The sequence below is a fragment of the Dermacentor silvarum genome, chromosome 11 (assembly GCF_013339745.2).
Source record: "Dermacentor silvarum isolate Dsil-2018 chromosome 11, BIME_Dsil_1.4, whole genome shotgun sequence".
Lineage (NCBI taxonomy): Eukaryota > Metazoa > Arthropoda > Arachnida > Ixodida > Ixodidae > Dermacentor > Dermacentor silvarum.
Window position 1 is genome coordinate 44,814,512 of NC_051164.1, and position 25,958 is coordinate 44,840,469.

A 25,958-nucleotide genomic window follows, 5' to 3' on the forward strand; every position below is an offset into this window, starting at 1 on the left:
TACAACAGGCGTCAAAATGCATGGCTAACATGACTGATAGGTAATGACATTTAATAGCATCACATGCTCGTCAGTTATGTCACGATTAACGACATTAAAATCACGTGTGAAGCATACCCGCATGGGATATGCGGGTATTAGCCAGGGAAAAGAAAAAAAGAAGGAAGGAAGGAAACAAATAAAGAAGGAGAGAAAGAAATAGAGAAAGAAAGAAAGAAACAAGGTAAGAAAGAAATCACGCGTGGCTCATACCCACGCTGGGTATGTGGGTATGAGCCCCCGAGACCAGGAGCGGCGAGATCTCACACGATCCTGACGCTGCCGTGAAGAACGCTGTGGCTCATACGCTAGTTTATGACGATGGGGTGAACTTGGCGCAGCAAATGCCCTACTTGGCCATCGAGCCTGGCGAAAACAAGACGCCGGTGTCCTAGCTCCTTGACGAACATGCCGAAGACGCTCAATATAACCAATAATGAAAATATAATATTTCACTATAGCCATTTTCAGTACAGCAGACCCACCGTTGTCACAGCTTCGCTGGCTTCCATCTTCACAGAAGTGGAAGGGCTCTAAACTTTTATTGGTGTTTTGCGTCTTTCGCGTTGTATGAAGTCTATACATACGTCAAACGAACGTAAAGGCGGCGTTAAACTTGAATGGCAAACTGCACATTAGCACGACACAAATTCTCTACAGAATTTAGGCATTTGAGTAAAGTTAGAACAAAATAATTGGAAACCTAAAAAATAAAACAAAATTATGCAGATCCAACGCACGTGACAAAATCTGTGCAACGCGAAGCTTTCATGAAGTGGTTAATAAAATGTTATAAACTTATCCATTTGGATACTTTGTCTCTGGCGCAAAAAAATCTGGCGCGCACGTCTGCTCTCGCTCACCCGCGCTACGCAACGTGACAAACTTTATATTGCTTTACATTTCATCACATTTTCTTGTTTATTTTAAGTTCATCTGCGACTTTTTGGTCGATCACCCTTAGTGGGTGACTGGTCATCCACCCTTAGTTGATGACCATAGTATGGATATCCTCACTATCATCATCAACATGCGGATACTCCTCGTGCCCGATCCGTGTGTATTCCGCACTACATGAATGGTAATCATCATCAACACGCAGCGATCCTCTCGAAGAGGTATTTGTTGGCATGATATGTACCCCCAAGTTTTTGTTCAAACCGTCGCTGTAAGTCTGGCCATTGTATCGAAATAATCATTATAATGAACATGCGCACACGGGCTTTGACTGATCCTCTGTTGTAGCTGTGTTCCATAGTATAGAATTCGGAATGGTAATCAACACGTGGGCGCCCTTCTTGGCTGATGCTTCATTGTGGGTGATCATCTCAAAGAGATAGGTCACGTTGTTACAGTATATGCGGGCATATTCTTGGGCAATCTCCTATTGAAGGCATGTTCCAATGTACCGCCAACGTCCGGGGCGTGCATCAATGCCAGGAAATATCCAACATTATAAACACGTGCAACGCTTAATGGCCCTTTCGTTCGCTTTGTCTTCAGCAGATAACCAGGGTTTATATAGCAACCAAGTAGCCACTAAAGGCGATGAAACCAAAGCGAACACGGCACAATTACCAGCCCGGAAAAGCCACCGGTAGGATGGCGTGGGTTTAAAGAAACAGCGGGAATCGGAGTTTGCACAATTTAGACTTCTTGCGTTGCTAAAAATAAGGAAGGTCAAGCTCAGGCGAACTATGTAACGAAATATTCTGACGCCTAAATTTATCCTGCGAGTTTCAATAGGGACATTTTCGTACAGTACACGAATAATAGCAACAAAAAAAAATGTATATAGAATCGAACATCGAGTATTTCTACGTTTCCAAAACACCATGCAGGATACTCATTGTCTGCCGTCCGTTTGTCAAAGACGTCTTATTTAAAAAATTTATACATACAACTAAATGTCAGCACAACTACGCGGCTTGAAAAATTAGAAGCAACTATGAATTAGAAACAACAGTAATGAAACGAGTGAGCAGCACATCCGCAGTTAAAAGTCTCTTGTTCTTTTGTTGAGAGAGATAAGCTTGATACTAAAACTGCGCCTATTGTACCAATTGTTTTATAGAGAGACGCGAAATTTTACCCTTAAAATTAGTATAGAAGCTGCCCTAATGCGAGAACTCCTATCATCACCTGAAAATTATTGAGCAGAGCCTACCTGGCACGTGTGATCACAAAAGAAAAGGTGCTCTTCTGCAATATTCCCAGCTTTCTTGCAGCATAATAATTATCTTTACCAGTCCTCGTTTCAGTCGTTCTCTCACCTTCGAGGCTCCATTACGGGCTGTACCTTATATATTCGACAACATCGAATTGAGTATTCTCGATTCGAATGCGAATCACGAAGCAGGAATATTCAATTTGTATTCCACAGATATATTCGTACACCGCTAGTCCTGCAATCTACATGGTGTTGTGCCTCAGCCATGTTGGTTGACTCGACTCCCCTCAGTAACTTGCAAAAGAGGAGGTTTTTCACTGCCACAGTTTGCTACGCATTGCCATGAAAGTATGACGCAGATTCGTTGACTTGTTGCCTGTTAATTTTCCACTAACCTAAACACGAATACGGCGCCTTGGATAGATGATGCGTTTCCCACAATTTTCTGTACAGTATTGGCGGGTTGAGAACTAGAAATTCACTTTCGCAAGTATTGGCCACAAGAGCAATCAACATTCGTGTGGTCATCCTCATGCCCTTTCTTCTGGTCATCCCCGGTAATCCAGATTACCAAGGTTGGAGGATCGAGCTTCTAAAATTTAATACGGCTTCTTTCCTCTACTGTGGATAGGCAAGCGTCGTAAGAGCAATGGACCCTTCATGAAAATACCTAGCTCACGGTGAGAGGAGACCCTCTGAGGTACTCCTGTTTGCATGAACTTGGGGACAGGACGAAAGGCCAACCAGCCTGCTAGGTCAGTGGTCGTAACAATGTAGTATGTTTGGTAGTGGTATACCTGGTCAATCGGTCCACTAATATTTGTCACGAGACTATTTGCGATTGGCAAACCATAGACAGAAGTAAATCTTTTCATGTATATACAGCCGCTTTTATTATTCTTTGTCGACATAAAATGTTTTCATCCAACTTGTAGTACGAAATCACGAGCAAAACAAAACAAAAACAAGCAAGACAAAAATTGTGTTCATTGCTTTGCAAATGATAAATTATTTATTGCTGTATTCAGCATTAGCGCAATTCGTGATGTATGAAAGCCAGTATTGCATCGAAAAAGCACATGTACTGTTGTTTTCTCGTTGCTTGAAGCAAAGCGTTTTTGCAAGTATAAATGATGATTGATAATGTTTTATTGCACAAGGACATGTAGGTGCAAGATTAATAAATTATTAAGCAATACCCAACACATTAGTGTGGCGCGCATAAAATTGGAATGATATCGGCATCTGCACTCTACTCGCTAGACAAACGAGAAATCGCATGCGAGCTCTGAGCAGGACTTCGGCCTTCTGAATAGATAAAGCGTTTGTGCAAGAATAATTTGAAATTCACCAGTTGAATGTAATGCGTTTCCCGCGAACGCTTTAGCAGTCCTGAATGCGATGAGGTCAATCTATCGTAAGAGAATCGCTGCTTTCAGGAAGAATGAGCGTGATTAGTACATGCTTCAGGGAAATAGCAATGTATTTGTGGCATTCAGCTGCAGTAGCAGGAATATACAACGAATACGCTTCTTCCTCTTAGTTGAGTAGAACACTGAGATATTCATTTGTTTCCAATTTTACCAATGAATACAATGAGTTGGACCAGAACAAATTCTTATACAATATGGAAAGGTACGTTACCTCTTTGAATACACTCTGGCGACTTGCAGACTAGAAACGGATCTGCAAATGGAAGAAATATGTATAGTCCAGGTGCACGCGACAAAATTAACTCACCGCAGTGCCTTTCGCGAACAGCGTTTTTCCGTGCCGAAAATGACATTGCGGATTTTGTTATCCATATCAAAGCCTATATTATTATTAGGCTCAAATGCAAGAACTGCTGAGCATGAAAATTATCGCCTGCGCCACTGTATATTTTTTTTTCTGTGGAAAGACTTGTATTGCGTCGAAAAAAGAAATTCAGTAAGAGGCTACCGATCCTCCGAAATCTAAAGAGGCTTCACAATAAAGGTAACTATTCTGAATCTCTTGCGCAGTTAATTCTTCAATCACAAAGTTGACTATAGACGGCACACAGATTGTATATCATATCAGAAAAGAAAGGCATTTATTAACGAGTTATACACTTACATATTCACACATGTGTGCAACAGAACTTTAGCCCATTACTATCATCTTTTACGCCCGGGTTTTTCTGTATGATTGCGTATACAACACGACGTGAACGACATTGTTTTCTTGCAGCTACAGCAAAGGTGCATTTCAGTGTTAATGAATCTATGTGACTGAAACTCCTCTCATGAAAATACATTATCCCTAATCGTGAAAGATTTTGCGGTTAGCGCTGACCATACTGCGTCCCAGTCTTGCTGGAAACTAACGGAAGGATTTATTCAAAAGAAAGTCTGATACACGCCTTCGTAAACTTACCACTGTCTGCATTATATGCAGTTGCTAAAGCAGGGAACAAAATCCACGCACTTATTAGGATTGCCTTGAAATTCATTGCTTAGATGGTAAAATACTCCGTGGTTTGATGGCTGCAAAAGACTGAAAATTCAGATCGATTGTTTAACAATAAACCACTGCTGTCAAACATTATACCAAACCTGTTATGGAGGGACTGTTATCGATAACGCTTCACGGAATAAAGTCCGCCACTCGTAAATGGTATGTCAACCATATTCGATGCGAATGGAGGGAAGATCGACGTACAGCCTCCTGCATTTTTAACTATATCGCGCGAGAACATTATAATACGGTCATGCGTCGTCCTGAAGGGAACATCGCATTAGACAACTCTTGCACAGGAGAGGGCTTAGTGCGCTTGAGAGTACTTCTGCTGGTCTCGCTGATTATCGCCGTATAAAGGCGTTAAAAGGACGCGTGATGGACGCTCGTGCGATATAGTTAAAAATGCGGGAGGCTGTACATGGTATATGCACACCTGTGAACCTGGGGATTGTGGAGAAGAAGGGGGGTTGAGGGGGAGACTCCGGCAAGAAAACAATCGCGTTTTTTACTGGGACATAGCTCCGTCAGAAACAGCTCCTAATAATTGTCAGAACCGTTATTAGTGCTCGTACTTTGACCGGAGACGAGGCGTGCGCGTGTAATGAACACGTACTATGGCCCGTGACATTGGCCCATTTCTACTCCTGATAAGTTACACTGGTATACTGGGAAGGAGAGCAGCATAGGTGACGTAAGAAAACCCGCCATTATGCAACGCATGTTAGACTTTTGACTCGTGCGCAATCCTCCACCCATGTATGAATCTAAAGCGACGTGAGTTAGGCCTACACTGCATCCGCACTAATGGCTTCGAATAAAATGTTACTTCGGCTACGCACCTAGCCCATAATAACAGTTCGATTTTTTTTCGCGTTGGGGTTGGCGCAGTTATTCTGGAGATTTCTGGCCATGTCCGTACATTCGGATAAATTGGTCGGAACTTGGAAGTCTCGTGGACAAATCTTTAGAGTTGGCAGGTCTTCATATGTATCTTTATGTGCTTAAACTAAAGCATTAAATTAATGCAACGTTGCACAATTGCATTGTGTTTTGCTATAATTGCAATAATTTGTTCGTTCTATTGTACCACATTATATTTTCACTGCACCATCTATTTATTTCATCCATGTCAATAATTTTCGTTGCATTTTATTACTCGCACGTACATCGACGTTGTCAACTTTGGCGTCAACTTTGATTGACAAGCTTTTTGTTTTTGAAAAGGAAAAGAGTTGGGCCGATGCTGGAGATAATGGAGTGTTTGGTGTAATGTGGGTAATTTACGACTATACTAGCCAAATTAGGCCCGTACCGTATATTTAACCAATTGTGCGACTTTTAATCGGGTCCTCTTTCGTTGACAATCAAATTTTACAATTTTTTTACTTGTTGCGATATTTCTAAGTAACGAAAATGTCCCCTTTGTTAAAAGGTTCCACACACGAAGCCAGATTCCATATACCTTAAAGCAGTATAATGTCAGCAACGAAGTCCTTCTCTTCAAAATGTATGTGATAATAGATGTAACAATTTGTTAGGTGCATTTAAAAATGGTATGTATTCTACTGGGGTTTGTTGACAGACGCTGGTAAAAATAATATAGATAGTCACCTTTATTATGGACAGATTTGGATCTACGCAACGGACCTGTTTTTCAAGTGCAGCGCTTATCTAGATACCAAAAGAAATGCCTCCACATGCGCCGAGAAAGTTACCATCGGCATCAAAACACGCCTTATTTTCATATCGTGTAGCGGATTGTCATGTCGACGCTGCACTTGAATGGTGGTGCTTTCCCTTATAACACCTGTGGCTCCGGTCAGTTTCAACACCTTTTTTTTCCCTCGCACAGCTGGATTCACTCCGCAATTGTAGGTGTGTTCATACCCTGCTTTTTCTGAATACACGGCCATTTCCAACACTCCATTCCAACATCCAACAATTCATTCAGGGCAAAAAGCAACGCAAAAGCGTTAGTCTCCGTATTTTACGCTTGTTAATAAACTTTCAGTCATGTATAACGCCATTTTTCATCGAATTTTGGTTTTTCTCACATAGAGTAAGAGTACGGTTAAAGGTATAAGAAAGCTTGAATCATTAAAAAAGAGAGAGAGAGAGAGATTGCGCACAATCTTCTTCAAAGCGAGCAGTGTATCAATATGAAGCTGTGCTGCTTCATTTTGTATGACAGGTGAATTGCGCGAATTCAGCCTTCGGTCTTGTAGTTATAAAATATTTTGTTGTTGCGCAGATCTATGTTACTCGCGCCGCTATGCAATAGAATAAGAGAAACGGCATGTATTTTAGACAACGTTAAGCTGTCATCTGACTCCTCTGTCTCACATCTCACTGGTGTTTGTTAACGCAGATCAAATTCTTCTTTATTGGATTTCATACTAGTCTTATAGGGGCGCTAAAAAACACGCGGCGAAAAAAAAAACGTTTTTAAATAGCAAACAAAAAGCATTTGATTTTCAATTCTAACATAAACCGTGAATTACGATGGAGATGCGGACAAGTGCATAGTGGAGAGTGTCACATCCAGTGAAGGCGTCATTTCTTTCATGCGGGAAGTAGTACTCGCTGGAGTGATATGCCAACAGAGATTTTGTACACCACGAAAAGAGACACAAAATGTCGTTATGTTCCTAGGAGCAGAACACTCGCACCTTCTGGTGAAAATGTGTCGCAATCAATATTTTGAGCAACAGTTGACTGGGCACCACTTCTTGCGGTATAAGCATTTGGTCTCATATTATTGATGAAAAGAATGTTTGGCAAGTAGGTGTTAGACTGAGCTCAAAGACTTGCATTTGAACTAACACCTGCTGGGCCAGGAGGCCCGGAGTGGTACATTAGTTTCTTTGTAATTAATAATGATATTTCTCTCCATCTCTCAAAGCTATAAGACAGACAGAATTGCTTGTATGTAGGTTATTACTGTAAAAAAATAATTCTGAGCGCCCAAAATTTACAGCAGCATAAATGAAGTGAAAGATACGTACTTACAAACGCAGTGCTGCAATTCCTTACTTTATTTTTGAAGTGGTCCTTGCGATTTTATCTCAAGCATGAGTGTTCATCGTGGCAGACTTCGTACTTGTCGGTATGAGGTCGCCCAACCTAGAAGTTCTCTTTGCGTTAACTCTGAACTGTTTTCTGCCCATTTATTGGTTTGAAGTTAGTTTATAAGCGGGTGCTGCATAATCGTTTCACATTCGACTTTTTGGCGCAACACGAAACACGACCTTTGCTGGCATTTTGGGTACCGGGATAGCAGAATATAGAAGAAAGTTAAAAAATGCACAAAAAGAAATTGTGATTCATCGTCGCTCATTAAATATGCAGAGCTCAATGCTTCAGCGTAGTTAAAAATATTCTTGTTTTATGCATAAGCGAAAAACTGCAGAAATTCAACATCTTGATTTTCTGCGAACTTAATGAAAACTAAATAAAATATTTTAAAGACTTCGTTCTCGGCACGGCATCCAACGACACGAGTAATTTTAATAACAAACATATCCCCACGGGCTAGTTAACTTCAAATTCCGAAGGGAACGTCAGTGTCGAAAGCGTGACGTCAAAACTGTGAAAAGCATGGTTGGAAGGTTCACGTCAGGCGTGGGCAGGAAAAGAAAAACGACGGCTAGAAAACTTGAGGAGCCACATGAGCCGCACTTTAGTAGTAAAAATACAATATTTCTTGCCAGCACTCCATGCTTGACATTATCGCACGATTTGCAATTGCCAGCAGATCATTTTGTTGCGACGTATACAAGGTAGACATGGGTAAGGTGGTGTAGAACGCGAATAAAAACGCATTTTTTAATAGCAACCCACACGTAGTCGGCGCCTCCTAGTTGATCTACTTCTGTACGGCATCATCCTCGTCTTCGTTGCTGGGCACATACATGTGGCGCTGTGGATATTGAATCACTCCACTCCCATTGTATTTTACACCTTTCTTGCATTCACAAACTTGCAAGATGGCTTGGTTTCCTTTGCGCTTTGCTTAAACACCTTAACACCCGCCTCGTCATTATCCCATTTGTGATCATGTCCTAAAAAGCATCATGCCCTCTGTATCGTATCCGCACAGGTATGCTCACTTCTGCATGCGCACGAGTTATCAATGATGGAAGTCAAACCAACACCCATGTCTTTATCAACGAACACACCCTCTTTTCCCTCTCCCTACAGTAGTATATTACCTGCATTCAATAAACAACGTGGTTCACTCTTCTCTTGCTGTCCCGGCGTTTCACTTCGGCACTTAGATGCCGATACACCCTCAAGTGCTCTAACTTCACAGCCATAGACGAGGCTAAATCTCAAGACGGTGTGCAGAACCGGGACCATAGACACAATGCCCTTCGTATTTTATGACTACTGTGGAAGCACCATGCATTTTGTATAGGGCCTCAATGAAAATTAGCGCTATTTTGCTAACTGTTGCTCATTGGAGAGTGCCTGCTTGGGCTTATCAAGTCAGATAGTTCGAAGCAAGAATGTATCATCTATTTCTGCCAGTGGACATTACAAATGACCTAAAGTATCGTGTTGATTTGCTCGGACAGAGGTACCGGCTCCTGAACAAGATACAGTAGCCAACTGGTTTGACCAGAAGTGCAAGAGTGGCGCCATTAAACAGGCATATCAAAACACTATGTTTCATGACCACGGCTCGTCTTGGTCAGTACTGCTTTAACATAATTCTTTCAATGTGAGGGTTTAGCCGAAGAAGTCAGTGGTCGCCTCATTGTGATAGGCGTGTACAAGTTGTGCTGATAAGTAATAAGCTTTACCAAGAAAAGATTAAGCTAGCAAGCTATACCTGCCACTTTTCTGCATATTGCCCCAGGAAGTCAAAGCACTTGCGGCATCTGTCTTACATTTTCTAATGTCTATGCAAAGAAATGTTTTCCATACGCCGATTTAACCTCTCATTTTAAGGATTATTTACCTTCAGAACACTCTCGAATTGTTGTCCCTTCAGGTATTTTTTTTTGAGAGTGGGGGAAACGATAGTAAGGCGGAGCCATGTTGGTTGAATAGAGTGGATGGCGCATCATTTGAAAGCTTACAGAGAGGAGTTTTGTCATTGTTTCCCCTGCAGTGCGGGCGAAGACATTGTCATGCAACGGGGTGACAGCTTTAGAAAGCTCTCTGCCACGTTTTTCCGTGGTGTTTGGCCTCTACGTCCCCTCTAAAGCACTGTAATATTCTACTATGCTTATTCAATATTACTGGAGGTGGGCGTCGCCGAGTTTCATCGTGACCTGGGCTCTAGCGAATTTTAAAGCGATAGCTTTAGGTGCCCCAATACGTAGAACTTTGACGTTGACCGTGAGCGAAAATTTCCTATAAATCACAGCACGGCAAACGCCGCGTTTCTAACAATCAGAGCGGCGCGCTCCACTCGGTTCCCTCCAGCACCATCACATGGCACTCGCCTGCACTCATCCGCGGCAGCGGCGCGTCAGCCGTGGAGGGAAATAACAAAAAAGAACCAGAAAGCCCGCCTTCTTGCTTAGCGTTCACCGCATGCGTTTCTCGGTATAGATTACGGTTGCCTAAGCTGCAGCTGCCAGGAAGCGTGAGAAGCAGACTCACGCCTCTGTCAGACTGCTGTATATGAGATGTATGTTTGGATGTATGTTTGGAAGCTTTTCAGGTGATTTCAGGAAGCTTTTCAGTGATTGCACAGATCAGATGTGCCCGCCCTACTCAGGTTTCACGAATACTGTGAATATCGTACTCCTTTTATTATACCATATTTAAAGCATCATTTTAATTGACGCCTCCTGCAAGACTAAATACTATAACAGTTAATTCTACTTACCCGAATTTGAGTATGCTGTCTTTGTCACGTACTTCCGAATTTTTTAACTTGCATGCGTACGCGGCCTAATCACCTAATAAAACGCCTAATTTCCAGCCATATTGGTGTACAATCTGACATTCTAATACACCGCTGGTCATCGGTTCTCCACTTCTCATTTGTTGTTTTCAATCATAACTAGACTCTCAGCTACACTCATTCCTATTTACCGCTGCATTTTTGTCGTAACGTTATGCGAATAATTTTTCTAGCGGCGGTTGCACGGTCATTAAATTCTAGTAAAATTTCTTACGTATCGTGCAATTTTCTTTCTTGTGGTTTGCACTTTTATCTTTACCGACAGTAATCTGAAGGTAACGAATTGGAAATGCCTATTACAAGCAATCTGAGGGTACGCCTTTTCTATGTTAGGCATGCCAGCGATAATGTGTTAGAATATTAGTATGTATGAGATCAACAGTTACGGTGATTCCGCTTTGGTGCACCTTAGGGCATTGAACATAGCTTTCATTTACAATTATCAGTTCTTTCCAAATTAATTTACAAACGTGAAACAATTTGCAACACGAAAACAAGGTGAAAGCAGGAACCCACGTTTCGACAAATCGACGTGTTTTCTTGGAGTCGACATATACTCTCCTCGACACACTCTATATATAGGTAGGATTCTTCTAAAGGGGAGGGAAGGTAAGGCGGGTAGGTTAGCGGCGAGTGTGTTAGCGGCGATGGTGTAGAATTGAAAAGAAAGGTAATGCACTACGGATAGTAGGTGGAGGAATTTGAGGCAGCGCTGTATGTTAGCTGGTTGACGTGTCATTGTAGGTTCCTCTTTTCGTGGAAGCGGCCTGGACGACGGGGAGGTAGGGGGGCGGTGTCTGCTCTTCTGGCGGCCAGTGAACTATCGTGTCTGTCAGAGAGAATGAAAGTAGCGGCAGAAAAATTGTGCTCATTGAAAAAAAAAATACGGGGTGGGGGGGGGGGGGGTTAGTATATCAATCAAAGAACGAAATGAATGAGTCAAAGAAAAGGGAGGTTGGAATATTATTGACAAGCGAATAACTAATAAAAAGTTAAGCAATTCAATGAAAAATAACTAAGTACCCTTGCCTAAACTTTAAAGTTCAGCATAGCGAATAGATTCTAAAACTCCCTTTTAAATGTTCATGCCTATTGGTTGCAATGTCTTGAAATTATGAATGAGGTACGATTCTCTATATTTTATATCCCGCGCAGAACGGCAATTTAACTGTAGTATGTAGAGTTTAAGTTCGTCAAAGTTATGACCTGGTTGGTTGAAATGTTCGGCGACGGCTTTGGGAAGTTTTTTAGCTGTGTCCGCGCGATGTCCTTTTAACCTGACATTCATTGATTGTCCCGATTTGCCGATATATTGTTTCTTACAGAACGAACACTCAAGCATATAAATTACATCGGAGCTAGTGCAAGTAAAGGAAGTTTTCACTTTGTGTGTATAGCTATTTGCGGTGCTTTTAATTTTAAGGTCACTTTGAAGGTGCCTGCAGGTTTTGCACCTGGGGCGAGAACATGCTTTTATTACGGGGGGAATATGTTGGCTGACTTTTGCATGCATTACATGCCTTTAGAGTTTCAGTTTCGCTGATAGGTATCCCTTTGTACATGTGGGAATGCTTTTCTCAGACGCTCGTTACTTCATTATATTGGGTGGTATTTTGATAGGATGTTGATATTTGGGAGGGCATTACAATAGTTTGTGTAAAAGCTGGTGGTCTATCAGATTCTGGTGTAGGTTGTTTCTTAGCTAATGCTGACTGCCTCTCTAATCTTGACGCGATGTCATAAGCCTGGTCGAGAGGAACTTGTGGATGCTTTCGTTCCGCTAGTGTTACTTTAAGGTCATTTTAGGTGGTGGATATAATCGTTGTCTTCGCTACCGATTCTTCTTATTCGTTTCGCTTGCCCGACAGAAATTCCTCGCTTGCAGTGTCGCGGGTGATGACTGGTGTAGTCTCAATACTGCTGCCTATATATATCCGTAGACTTCCGGTAAAGTGTTCTTTTCAGCTTTCCATTTTCTATGCAAACCGTCGTATCCAGGAAGTTAATCTGACTAGGAAGGTGGTGAGCAAGAAACTTAACACTCGGGTTGAAGCGTTTGAAATGACTAATTATGTCGGCTAGCGCGTTTGTGCCGTGTTCCATATTTTGAATATGTCGTCAATGTAACGCAGGTAGGTGTGCGGTTTTAAAGGGTATGATTTTGTCAAGTTTGCTTCAAGCTGTCCCAGGAAATCTTGGCATACGTGGGCGCAATGGCGTCCCCATGCTTGTGCCAAAAATTTGTAGGTAGTGAATAGAATCGAATTCGAAATAGTTGAGCGTGAGAACTAGCTCGAGAAGTTACAGGTACGCTTGAGGAGTGTGGGCTTGAGGATTGACTGCGCTGGACTTCGACACGGCATCACTTCCTTCACTCATGGGTATGTTAATGCAAAGAGCAGAAACGTCTAAAGTTACTAGAATATAGCGCGGTCCGTGAGGATTTTGTTAGCGTTAATCGAGTCGATAATTCGAGGAAAGTGGGGCGTATCTTGAACAAATACTGGCAATTTACGTGAAACAAGTTTTCCAAACGAAGATGCCAGTGAAGCTTTGCAATGTATATACGTTGCCGATACTGTGTGAAATTTCCATTATTTTGTAATTGGAGATTGTCGTCGACGCCTACTGCTTTGTTTAAACACAGCCGTTTGTGAACTATCTGGCATGTAAAATTGGATCCTCGAAGAAATAAAGCATGGATGAACTTTAAAATGTTTTTAAAATGTTAGTGTAGCAGGGTTACCGGGAGCGTTCTAGAACATGCCCACAACGTCATTAGGCCGCCTTTCGAGCAGTGACTTAAGTCGCATTTTTTACTATAAGCAAGTGGATCACGATTTCCGCTTTAAGCTCAATAAACTTGTACAAGAGCCTCATTACGTGGGCAAGTGCTTGCATTCTGCGCGGTTAAAACATTGATCCTCTACTGGCAAGTGAAGCTAAATGCTGTGTCAAAATAAAACAATCAAGGAGGCCTTTACGCGAATAACGATTGATGCAACCAGCAGATATGCGTTGGTCATGGCTGTCTTGACAAGCAAAATTCTCCCGTCATTTTGTTTATTGTGCTAAATTTTCAATGTCTTCCCTCATCAATAACAGGCACTTTAAATCCTTCTGAATCATGTCTAGAAATGACCCATGAGAGTGCGATACAGCGTATTGAGCTTGCGCAGACCTTTTTTTTTTTGCACAAAAACAAAAAGAAAGCCAGTGATGTCATAATACAAAACGTTCTAGCTGAAAACGAGTGCAGTCACTTGCGATTATAGTGGTGTGAAACCGTAAACCTCCTCATCACATACTACATGCATCTTATGGAGGTTGAAAGAGAAGGCTTCATGTTTGACAATGACCAAAGATGTGCGCCAAAGGCTGCTGACGCAACGAAGAGATAGCGCGATCGCTCATTCGCACAAGATAAACGAGGCACGTTTTTCGCGAGGCTTATTTTTTAGACCGGTGCAGTCCATGAAGCGATTAGCGTATTTGTAATATGATATTTGAAAGATACATACTGCGTCTTGTTTTTTGGAAGAAAACAAAACGACATACAGCCGTGGTTTAAGCGAACGCTGTTATCGCACTAATCGCGACAACCTGCACAATATTTCACTTCACACCTCATAGAAAATTTTATGTAATTATTTATTAGCCTAGTAAAGGTAATTAGATAATTACTTCTGCAATATCAATCAAATACTTTATACAACGCCCATCAGTGTAGTATATATGCTGTTAGCCTAACACACACTCATCCTTTTATTTCTTGCACACATTTGTTTGTGACCATGGATATACGTCCACTAACTTTTGAAAAGTTGGCAACTGAAAGACGTAAAACCACAGCAGATTGGCGAAAAAATTCCGCACTAGAATTTGACTTTATTTTCCACTAATGCAATGGCTCCTTGAATTCCCGAGCTCCGGAGACGAAATCATCTCGGAATTTGCTAGCGTCATTTGTGACCTATGATAGCAGCATTTCGTAGAATTCTTCGTTGCCTAACATTTTTTTCCACTTTTAATTTGTTTTAAATGTTATCCTCTACGCAGCTCTGCGTTTTCGCAAAAGGTAACACGAGGGACGAGCTCCATGCACGGGAGAATGAGAGGCTGCGAAATACACGTAGTCAAATTCCAAGGGCACCACAGATGTGGTGAAGAAATTCGCTCGATAATGTTTCTGCATCAACGAGCTTCAAAATCAATGAGAGGGGGTTGCCTGGTTTAACCGCGTGTAACAAAGCATGGTATAGGATTATAGCTTATATATTTTCAATCGTAAAACCATGAACCGTAGTTTGGTATCTTTGTTTAGAGGCCAGGAACAATTACTTGCATATGCATCAGTTGCAGGCGCCGATCGCGGCATTGCTGCTTCACGAATGCCGCCATAGGACCTAAATTTTGCCACTCAGTCAGCGTTCAGAGAGCTTGGCACTACATTTGTCAATTAATGTGGGTGTAGTCGCTTGTGTGTGACTTCACTCAGCCATAGTAGATCAAGTACGTCAAACCCAAACCAGTTGTTATCAGGAGTCATGAAGCCTACAAATTTGCAAATCTGTAGATATTGCACGCTTGGCCGGCTATGGAGACCAAAGATCAACACGCAGGATCCATAAAGAGACTCGGGCAAGACGAAGGAATGCCAGTACGCGCCGGCAATATTTGGCCATTGCGAGTCCTGTACGAATATGAGAGCGAACACGATTCCAAATTACACCACAGGTCCTTCTCTTGCTTTCTAAAGCGTGAATTGATGACATGCGCTTTACGTTGGTATTGTTGCGCAGAGAAAAGAAACAAATACTCGTTAATGTATGTGTCACGAGCCCAAGCGGCGCCGTTGTCACGCCACAGCTGACGCTATCGACTTAGCCACGCTCGCGGCCTTCAGAGAGGCGTAGTTCGGCAGTGTTTTTGTCTATCTGAGAAGGGTAGCGTCTGAGACAGGTTACTATGCCACAATAGGTATAATTAATAAAACACATACAGATGCTCATAACGAGTTATAGGGCCTACAAGTGTGCAATTTCTTGCAAACATTTCAATACTGCTGAACTATGTCTCCCTTGCGCTCGACAGTGCCATGCGTTTGCCTGTGCCTCGTATGTTCCTTGCATCAACACAATGAGAGCACAAAGTTAGGTGGCGGTACATATAAAACTGAATAAATATACCAAAACAATATGACAAAACACAAGAACTGTTTAGTTATCAGTCTTAGCTGTAAAAGTTATGTATGCTGCTATCCACTACCACTATGGAAAACAAAGTCTTAAAACTTAGATCTGCGGATATCACTTCATTACACTTGCAGTATCGATGCATTTGAAAGAAATGTTGTCGCCAGCATGGTCTGCAGCCCAGCATTGTTGATGTCCAGTGACAGCATCGCTCTTGATGATGTCTCGAAGACCACGTTGCTTGCTGCTCAGTGCACTCTGGCAGATCAGAAATCTGGTGCTTATGCAGCGCACGCGAACAGCTTTGGCCTCCCGGACAGGGGTGGGAGTGGCTTGGGCCAGCAGCAGCATGTCTACGCCCAGCGACACAAGCGCAAGCATGTTCGAAGTTCCGCGGATGCATAGGACCAGCAGCGGCTCTGGAACAAAAGACCAGCGCTTTGCCGAGCATGGTTTTCGGACGAGACGTCACTTTTTCACCATAGCACTAGAGCGGAATCAAGCCTGGTGTTTCACGCCCGTCGTCTTCTCCAGAAACACTGCATCCCGGCCACTTCGTTCCTTGATGCGCGCGACAGTCTGCACGTCTGCCAATATGGCGTTTACCACGCGCTCCCTATTCCGCGCACAACTTGGTCGTCATCAACCTTATTTCTTATCTGCCATCTTTTCTCCGCTCACAACCATCGGCTCCTGCTGTTATTCGCACAACTTTGTTCATATAGCTTTAACCTCTCCTGGCAGAAAAGTATGGTCCTGAAGTTGTGCGAAGAGAATCGGGCAGCAAAATAAAGGGGTACGTCATCCCTTTGACCAGTGCGGAACGTATCTGTCTGTGTAGAGAGCAGATGCGTGCAGATATGTACACATATAAGTGCAGGAGAATGAAGCAAGCGCAGGAGTGTCAACTATCGACGAGTACGATGGCCTCAAGCTGCGTACGACAGTCACGAGAGCCACTAGCAGGGGGTCATATCTTTCAACTAAATGCTGAAACCCCCTCTGCAATACAAACGGGTGCACTACGAGTACGGAACGAGCCCGGAGGTGGTGGTGTGCAGTTTTTAAAAGGTCCATCATAAGAAAGCAGGAGGGGGAGAGAGCGGAAAGTGGGGAGACACTTGAACGGGGCCCCTGTTCTTGACAGACGGGAAATTCGAAAGGGTGGCGTGCCTGCGGCGTTGCTGCTCGCCTGGGATGACCGATGCTGGACGGGCTTTAGCCGCGGGAATGCCGTTGAAGGGGGGCGGGTGTGGAGGAGAGCGAAGTGTTTTGCTGTTGGTGATCGAGAGCTGGGGGGTGGGGGGGGGGGGGGATCTTTCCTTGTTTTCCTCGCGTCTCCAAGGCCATGGACATGCATAGAGGGTAGGTTCCCTTCACTCGGTTTATATTACCCGGCGGTTCTCGAAAACGTGCTTCGGCTGAAAGTGTTCACAGAAGCAGGTGCCAGCCAACCGTGCTGTTCGACATATCATTAGCGAAAGTGGCTGGCCAATGCAAGCAGCACTCACGTACGAATTTGTGAATTCGGCCTCACATGCGCACGGTGCTTCACGCGTTTACCAGAGGCCGACTTTCGATCTATGTGTCTAAGCATCTTCACGCCACCTTGTGTCACTGGAAGGTAGTGGACAAATTGACAGTACATCAGGCTGTGATGCTAAGGGGACATGGTGCGAAAGCAAGCGGCGGAATCGAAGCCCCACCACGCGCCGACTTCAGGCTGGTGCCAGTGGATGGCGCCGCGTGTGCAGTAAGACGCGCAAGAGGAGAGCCCGACTGAATACAAGTTTCTGCATTCGCAATAAGCCGCGTCTCCAGATTAATTCAATGCGAATCGGAGTAACGTCCACATTCACCGTTTAATAGGTTCTGTTGAATATTCTGTCTGTATGTCTATCCCGCGTCACTGGAAGTTGCTAGTGTATCACCTAATCTGCAGCGCATTGGACTGTGCTGTGGAAACAGGGTTTTAAACCAACTGTCGGACGCACTTTGGTCACTGGGTGCGTGCCATTCTTCAATCAACCTTTTAGATCCAACTTGGAGCGCCACGTTTGTGCCACTTGGAATGTGCCGCTCTTACACGAACCTGACGCCAACTTGGGGCCCTGAATAGGCGCCAGTAGGTATTTGCCGCTCTTCAATTAAACTCTTTGACACCAGTTCGGCAAACTGACAAACGCCACTACATATGTGCCACTCTTGAATGGTAAAATTAATCTCAAAGATCCTGCGGTTCTCGGCTGAATATAACTCGTGCATAGCGTGGACTTCACGGCGACGCCACTAGATAGAGCAGCTAGTTCGGTGGGAAATGCGAATGACGATTCGGGATGCATACGCGTTTCGGCTTTGGTCATACGCTGTGTCGCTGCATTGCTTCAGTGATAATCGCATTAAGGTCCGCATTTATTGCGAGAATCGATGTGGAGGAATATTTGTATATCATTGATTTGTTTTGCCCTATTGCAGGGCGTTAAAGCCTATTTTTGGACGCCCGGTTTCCGTTCAGGCCATAGCCTTCTAGATACTTTCTCTGCCCGCGCTACGGTGCCCGCGCAATCACTCCGGGAGGCGTATTTACAATTGCTAGTAGGTACAGCGTTTGACCGCTGGCGCCACGCTGCGCCGCTCGCGCGTACCATGTTTGTAGCCGCCGCCGTTGGAACGGAGGAGGCGTTGACGGAGAAAACGCTGGGCTGGTGGTGACTAGCCTGCTGTTGGGATCGGTGGTATTATAAACGCATCACTGTTTTGATGATCCAAATATAATCTCACTATCAGGGAGGGAGCAGTCTATCTGACTGGAGCAGTATTTTTTTATTTGGGGTGTTGCTACGCTGCGCTCCGCAACACCCCAACGACCGCCGCTTCGCGTCGGCGCCCGGTACCACGGCTGCCGCCGTGGCACCGGGGTTCAAACGACCACGCTGGCAAACAGAGAGGAAAAAAAAAAGAAAAGCGTGATATTAAGAAAAAAAAAAATCTAGCCCGGGCGGGATTCGAACCAGCGTACGCATGATCTCAAAGCGAGCGCCGTAGCCATTGAGCCATACAGCAATTTTTTTTTTCTTTCATGGTATTTAATACATTAACATGTCATCCAATAAAACGTTCACTAATTGTGCACAGTCATAGAAAGGTGGGTACAATGAGTCACACACAGAAAAACAGAAGAAGCACTGTTCCGCTTTAAAAGGGTGGTAAGGCTAAGCACCTCACCAAAATGGGGTACCAGTCCGGTTGAACATCAAGTCTATCATAAACATTCTTTAGGTGCACAGTCATCTGGATGAAATTTACTCTTGTGGGTACAACCGGTTCGGCGTTGCGGTCCATCATTCGCGTCTTCCACAGACTGTGCATTCCCATGAGAAAGAACACGTCGAAAGGTACACTGTCATCATGGGTCGGCAGCAGATATCGCACTGTATGGGGGTTAATTTCAAGGTCTTTCTTTAGAGTCCGTTGGAGGATGTCCCAAAATAGAATGGCATCTTTGCAGCCAATAAAACAGTGTTCAATTGTCTCTGGCACATCACAAAGACGACAATTGACAGAAGTCACAAATATACCCTTTTTCTGTAGCCATGTTTTTACCGGTAAAGTTTCACTATGAAGTTTGTAAAAGAATGTTTTGCAGCATGGGGATATATACATTTTACGAACTCGTTTTAGTACATCGTGGCCTGGCCATTCAATGTATAGTGATCGGTAAAATGGAGGCGGAAAAAGCATGGACAGTAAATCTTTGTATAACTTTTTACGCGACACGGAGTACAAGTATTCAGTAGAAAACCGAACTGTCAGGAAACGAACCGCCAAATAAACCTCCTGCATGAACCCCAACAAGCATAAAGGCGAAGAAAAATTTGATGAAACAACTAAATCAGGTAAAGCATCAACAAGTGTGACTTGCATGAATGACCGAATTATAGGATGTGAAGGATCGCGAAAAAACAAGAAACGGGACACTATTTGCCGCACGTATAGATGCACTAAGCCGAGCCCACCCTCACTAACTGGTCTAAAAACATTGTCTCTCCTCATGGGCTCGAAAGTGGAAGACCATATGAAAGTTGCAAAAATTCGGTGAAAGCGTTGGATGTAGAGCCTGGCACAGTGAATAACTTGCAATACGTAGTAAATTTTAGTTGCTAAAAACTTATTGCAGGCTTCAGCCCTTCCGAAAATAGAAAGTCGGTATAGAACGAATGTCTGAGCGTAACTTTGCAAGGCTGAAACCCGTTCTTTCCAATAGTGCGCGCTTAATTTATATGCGTCTAGCGGCACGCCAAGATACGTTGGCGGAACATGAGTCCACTTAATGCCTGCAAACTGTTCTGGCTTATAACACCAGGAGCCGAACCATAAGCCTAAGCTTTTCGAGAAGTTCATTTGTGCTCCTGATACGCTGCCAAATTTCTCTATTGTAGCTACAACCTTTTCAACACTGGGCTTATCTGTGCAGAAAAACGCTAGATCATCTGCGTAAGCTAACACTTTAACCTCATTACCCAGTATGTTGAAGCCATGGATGGATCTTGACTGAATTACGCTTAAGCATAGTGGTTCCAGGTAAAGGGCGAAGAGTAGTGGGGACATCGGGCATCCTTGTTTTACCGAAGAGCAGATAGCAACGGGTTTGGAGAGATGTCCATTAATAACTAAACGAGTAGAACAATGGGTGTAGCAAAGCCTAACTCCTTTAAGCACAATGGAGCCAACATTGGCGTGTTCCAGAAGAGAAAATAAATAGGAATGACTGACTCGATCGAAAGCTTTAGCAAGGTCTACTTGGAGCATTGCAAGCTGCTCTGTGGAACCATAACAGTACTCCAGAAGTGTACGGGCGATATGTATGTTGGTCTGAATTGATCGACCTCTAATTCCGCACGTCTGATGGGAACCAATGAGAATCGACATCGCAAATTGTAATCTATTAGATAAAACTTTTGCAAAGATTTTATAATCAACGTTTGACAGCGTGATTGGTCTGTAGCTTTCAACAGAACGCAGTTTTTCCTTATCTGAGCTTTTTGGGATTAAAACTGTGTGGTTTTTGCAAAAAGATTGTGGAAGGGCGTCCACCTCTAAACTTGTAACAAATATATCCAATAATATGGAGCTGATAATCCCTTTGAACGCTTTGTAAAATTCGCTTGAAAGTCCATCAGGGCCGGGGGTTTTCGATAAAGGCAGCTGATCAATAGCTTGTTCAATTTCTTGAATGGTAACAGTACCACTGATGAATGCACACTCCTCATTCTGTAAAGGTTTTACTCGCTTCCAAGGGTTGCATTCATGCGAACCATGTGATTGCGTTCGAGCGCCCTCGGCGAAAGAAACCAGCTAGAAACGCGGTACGTGCGAGCGGCGCAGCGTGGCGCCAGCGGTCAAACGCTGTGCCTACTAGCAAATGTAGTGTTGCCTCCGGGAGCGCCGTTCAACCTCCTCTCCTGACCTCCTCGTAGGTCGGCCGCTAGGGGCGCTGCTACCCCAGAATAGTTCGCTAGCCGCCGTGCATGGTTAAAGGCGGGAAAAGTTGCGTTTGCGCGTCTCCATTAGTGTCAAATCGAGACAATATTAATTTGCCTTGCCTGCCGACGGTTCGCTGGTTTGCTGGGAGATCACCTTTCTGCAGCAGTCCACGGCTGGGAAAAAAACTTGCCTTCTGCCTTGGATTGACGCGGTGAGCTGCGGCAGGGTATTGAAGGACTGTGGCTGTGGTGGCACTGTCGGTTCCGTATTGAGGATGTCTAGGAGCAGCGCAAATGAGAGCCTTCTGGCAGAAAAGAAGACATTGTGGTCACGAGTGAGTTGTGCTACTTTAAATAGTTTGATAGGGCGCTTTGCGAGTTGATACCCAGTAGTATGGCGTATTGTTGTGGACTTGGATGCACCTCGTACAGTAAGAGAAAGGTCCCGGGCATCTCATTTCATGAAATTCCGAGCGATGAAGAACTTCCAGAGAAGTGGCTCCAAGTTTGAATGTGTCAAACGTGGAATGCTTCAGGTACTTGCTGAGAGAGATGCACTTTCGATTTGTTCTGACTAGAAACCTCTCGTCTGACGCCAATGAATCTTTTTTTGGGTGGTTGAGGAGGTCAGCTGGAAGCAACGATTAGACAGACTCACGGGCAGTTTTGTGCGGAACAGAAAAGTCTCTGAAGACAGGCATTGCGTCAACATCGGCAAACAACAACGTGATGGACACGGAAGATAGCACATGCTCGTCGCTACGCCGGCAACTGAGCGTAAGTACTACGCCAGAACCACCCCAAAAATTTCCCGAAGAGGCGACAGCAGCGCTGTTCAACCACATTACCCGGCGCAAGGAAACGTTTAGTTCACCAGAATGTGCAGCACTAGCGATGGTTGGCGAATACCTATCGAGAGCTGTTAAGCTGTTAATGAGCGGGTGTCTTGCAAAGAATGCCTCAGTTTGTTGACAAAGCCCAAGCCCTCGGCGCCATCAGATTCTCTGATTAGGCTTCAAGACAGAAGCCGTCTGCTGTATCGGTCAGACGAACTCGTAGTTGTGCTGAACTCTTTGCACAAGTAGGTTGAAGTAGTGCTCGCTAAGATAAGAAATTTTACGCAGCCGCTGATGGAGACTGCCGTGAATGCTGCTCAAGTGCTGCGAGAGCGTGAAGTATGTAATTGTTCAGTGCCTGAGCATCACGAGAAGCTGTTCGAGATCATGGTGACAAAGTTCTTCTGCCCTCTATTCACTAATTTTGTGCTGCAGATAACGGAGAAGAATGAAATCGCCAAAGTTTTTTTTTTCTTTTTTCACAGAAGCCCCTGCCACGAAAGCTCCACAAACTTTAAATCCAAATGATGGCAATAAAGGCTTTTGTTGTGCAGTTATTAGAGCCGACATTATTTTTTTTCGACACTGACATACAAAACATATGTAATAATAAGCTGAAGGAAAATGAAGCTTTTACTAATACAGATAAGAGCTGTGGTTTTACTTTTATCGTTATTTTCTTTTGGAAGAAGCAATGCGCGGCGGCCTGTACGCTTCTGTGTCGGCGTTAAACGCCCGAAGATGTTGTAAAACAATATAATCGGCACCGGTAAAAAGAATTGCGTGATATATAGTTATGCTACAGCGCACGCCGCCGTAGAGCGTCCTGTATTTCTATTCTGGGGGTGTGTTGCGACACCACGTACCCGAGCACACGAGGTTTGGACCCTCCCGCGTCTAAGCGTGCGCGGCTTAGCCGTGTCCGGGGAAAAGGGGATCTTGGAGGTTGAGCCGAAGCCGAGTGTTTGGACCTTTATGGCCCCCCGGCGGAGGCAACACACCTCTTTGGCCTCGGCTTCACGTAGACGGCACCCCCGGACTGACCCACCCGGGGGAAATCGGTAGTTGCCTTTTCCTATCCTCCTCTTCAATCTTTTGTCTTTCTCTCTCACTTTTACATCTCTCCTGTCTCCTCCTCACTTCTGATTTTCTGATCCTCCAGGCAGCTAGGGTTAACCTTGTGTGAGATGGCCAACCTTGGTTATATCATATTTGGTTATAGTGGCTGTGTACAGCTGGCGTTGGCAGGTCTTGTTTATAACAACCCTGTCACGTGCCCTTGTTGGGCTCCGTGGTGGGCGGCTGGCACCGCTGCCGAAATCACGCTAATTTATATGGCTTCCTCATACCCTAAACTCCCTGATCGCCCTCTCATAAAAGAGGACGCACCGATGAATCGTTCAGCTTTTTCGCTAAGACCACCGAAATTTTCCCACGTTTCCACGTGATTCACAGTGAATCCCCCGGTAAAATCGTAAGAACAGTATCACCTTTTGTAGTTGCTAAATGCCTGACTGACTCTCTTGGTCCTGGTTACAAAGTAACGAAAATGCCCAGTGGTGAGATCCTCCTCGAAATCCGTGACAAAGCACAGCACGAAAATCTGGCAAAACTTGTCTCGTTTGGTGACACCCAAATTTCTGTAAGCCCTCATCGTTCTATGAACAGTACACGAGGGGTAGTATGAGATCAAGACCTACTAGAATTGACTGAGGCAGAGCTCCTAGAGGGCTGGAAAGAGCAACACGTCACGAATGTGCAGCGAATCAAGATCCGGCGAGACGACAAGGAAATTCCTACAAGACACCTTATACTTACTTTTTGTACTAGCACGCTCCCCGAACAAATTGAAACAGGTTACATGAAAATAAATGTCAGCCCTTATATTCCGAACCCTCGACGCTGCTTTAAGTGCCAAAGATTCGGTCACGGCTCTCAGAGCTGCCGGGGCCGTACTACGTGTGCAAAGTGCGCATCACACGACCACCCTGCGGACAACTGTAACGACCCACCCCACTGTGCAAACTGTGAGGGTGAACACCCGGCATATTCGCGCTCCTGTCCCTCATGGAAAAAAGAAAAAGAAGTTATAACACTTTAAGTAAAAGAAAACATTTCCTTTAAAGAAGCACGAAAACGCCTCTCATTTGTGGGGCCTTCTTTCTTCGAAGTGGCACGGCAGGGGGCAGTGCCACAACGGTTCTCGGCGGCCGTTCGAACAACGCAAAGTGGCCCGGCGGTAGCGCCACCCGCCCCCACTGCGGGATCAGCTAGTGCTGTTCCGCCATCCAGCAAGAAGAGCCAGCAGTCCTCCGTGCCTGCGGGCTCTACGACACCTAGGGCCTCTGCTCGTGCAGAGAAGCCCGAAACACCCGTGAGCGTGCGCCGCGAGCGGGCATCCAGCGCCTAGGCGGAGGTGATGGATACGTCACAAATCCCACCGGCGTCTCAGACGCCGAATGATCGGCGCAGCTCTCAGGAGCGCGCCAAAAAATACAAACCCCGCATCACGGGGCCCGGAAAGGGCCTTGTGGGCTAACACAGATTTTCCCTCTTAAACACACAGCACAACACACTCCCACTATGGATACACAAATACTATATTGGAATGTCAGGGGTCTTCTCCACAACCTCGATGACGTTAAGGAACTCCTACATAAACATAATCCAAAATTGCTGTGTGTTCAAGAGACACATCTGAAACATTCACACACAAACTTTCTTCGCCAGTACACCATCTTCCGAAAAGACCGTGACGAGGATAACGCCTCGTGTGGCGGTGTAGCAATCGCTGCAGACAAGTCTGTAGCTTGTCATCATGTTGCCTTACAAACACCCCTTGAGGCAGTGTCAGTTAGGGTAGTTCTTTTCAATAAGCTGGTAACTGTTTGTTCTATATATATACCCCCAAGCTATCACCTCATCAAAACAGATTTTTATAACCTCATACATCAACTGCCGGAACCCTAGCTACTCGTGGGTGATTTTAATGCTCACAACACCTTGTGGGGAGACTCCCGATGTGACGCGAGAGGTCGACTAATTGAAAATTTTCTTCTGACCTCTGGTACCTGTCTCTTTAATAAGAAGGAGCCCACCTATTACAACGCCCAACACGATTCGTATTCATCGATAGACCTTGCACTTGGATCCGCTTCCCTTCTGCCTGACCTTGAATGGAACGTCATCAAAAATCCTTTTGGAAGTTACCACTTCCCTGTAACATTAAACTTAATAACGCAGCATGACAACCCTCCCAGTATTCCTCGATGGAAATTAGCATCTGCTGACTGGGAGCATTTTAAAGAATCAACTCATTTACCACGAGATTTTATAAACAATTTTAGTATCGACGATGCTGTTGCATATTTTACCGCTTTTATTATTGATGCTGCTGAAAAGTGTATCCCACAAACGAATGGGAGCTCACGTAAAAGACGTGTTCCCTGGTGGAACGAAGACTGTAGACAGGCGCGAAAAAGGCAAAATAAGGCATAGGGCATATTGCATAGATCGCCAAATGCAGAAAATCTAATTGAATTTAAACGCATTAAATCACAGGGAAGGCGGACACGACGTCAGGCAAAGAGAGAAAGCTGGGTGAGGTTTCTATCGTGTATAAATTCATATACACAGGAGGCAAAAGTGTGGAACGGCTTAAGAAAGCTAAAGGGGCACCAAATTCATCCGTTGCCCCTGGTGAATGACCAAGGGAACACCTTGCAGGACCAGGCCGACTGTCTTGGGGAGCATTTCGAGCGTGTTTCAAGCTCAATCCATTATTCACAACCCTTCTTAAATATAAACAGAGAGAAGAATGTAAGCCATTCGTAC

At 44.4% G+C, this 25,958-nt stretch overlaps 2 protein-coding genes across 5 annotated transcripts in view; one reads left to right on the plus strand and one right to left on the minus strand.

The window, feature by feature from the left end:
- LOC119433758 (neprilysin-1-like) overlaps nucleotides 1-25,958 on the plus strand; it is a 741,141-nt gene that overhangs the window by 610,753 nt on the left and 104,430 nt on the right. The gene's annotated exons all lie outside the window — the stretch shown is intronic.
- Nucleotides 1-25,958, minus strand: part of LOC119432548 (neprilysin-4-like) — an 811,607-nt gene that overhangs the window by 120,373 nt on the left and 665,276 nt on the right. The gene's annotated exons all lie outside the window — the stretch shown is intronic.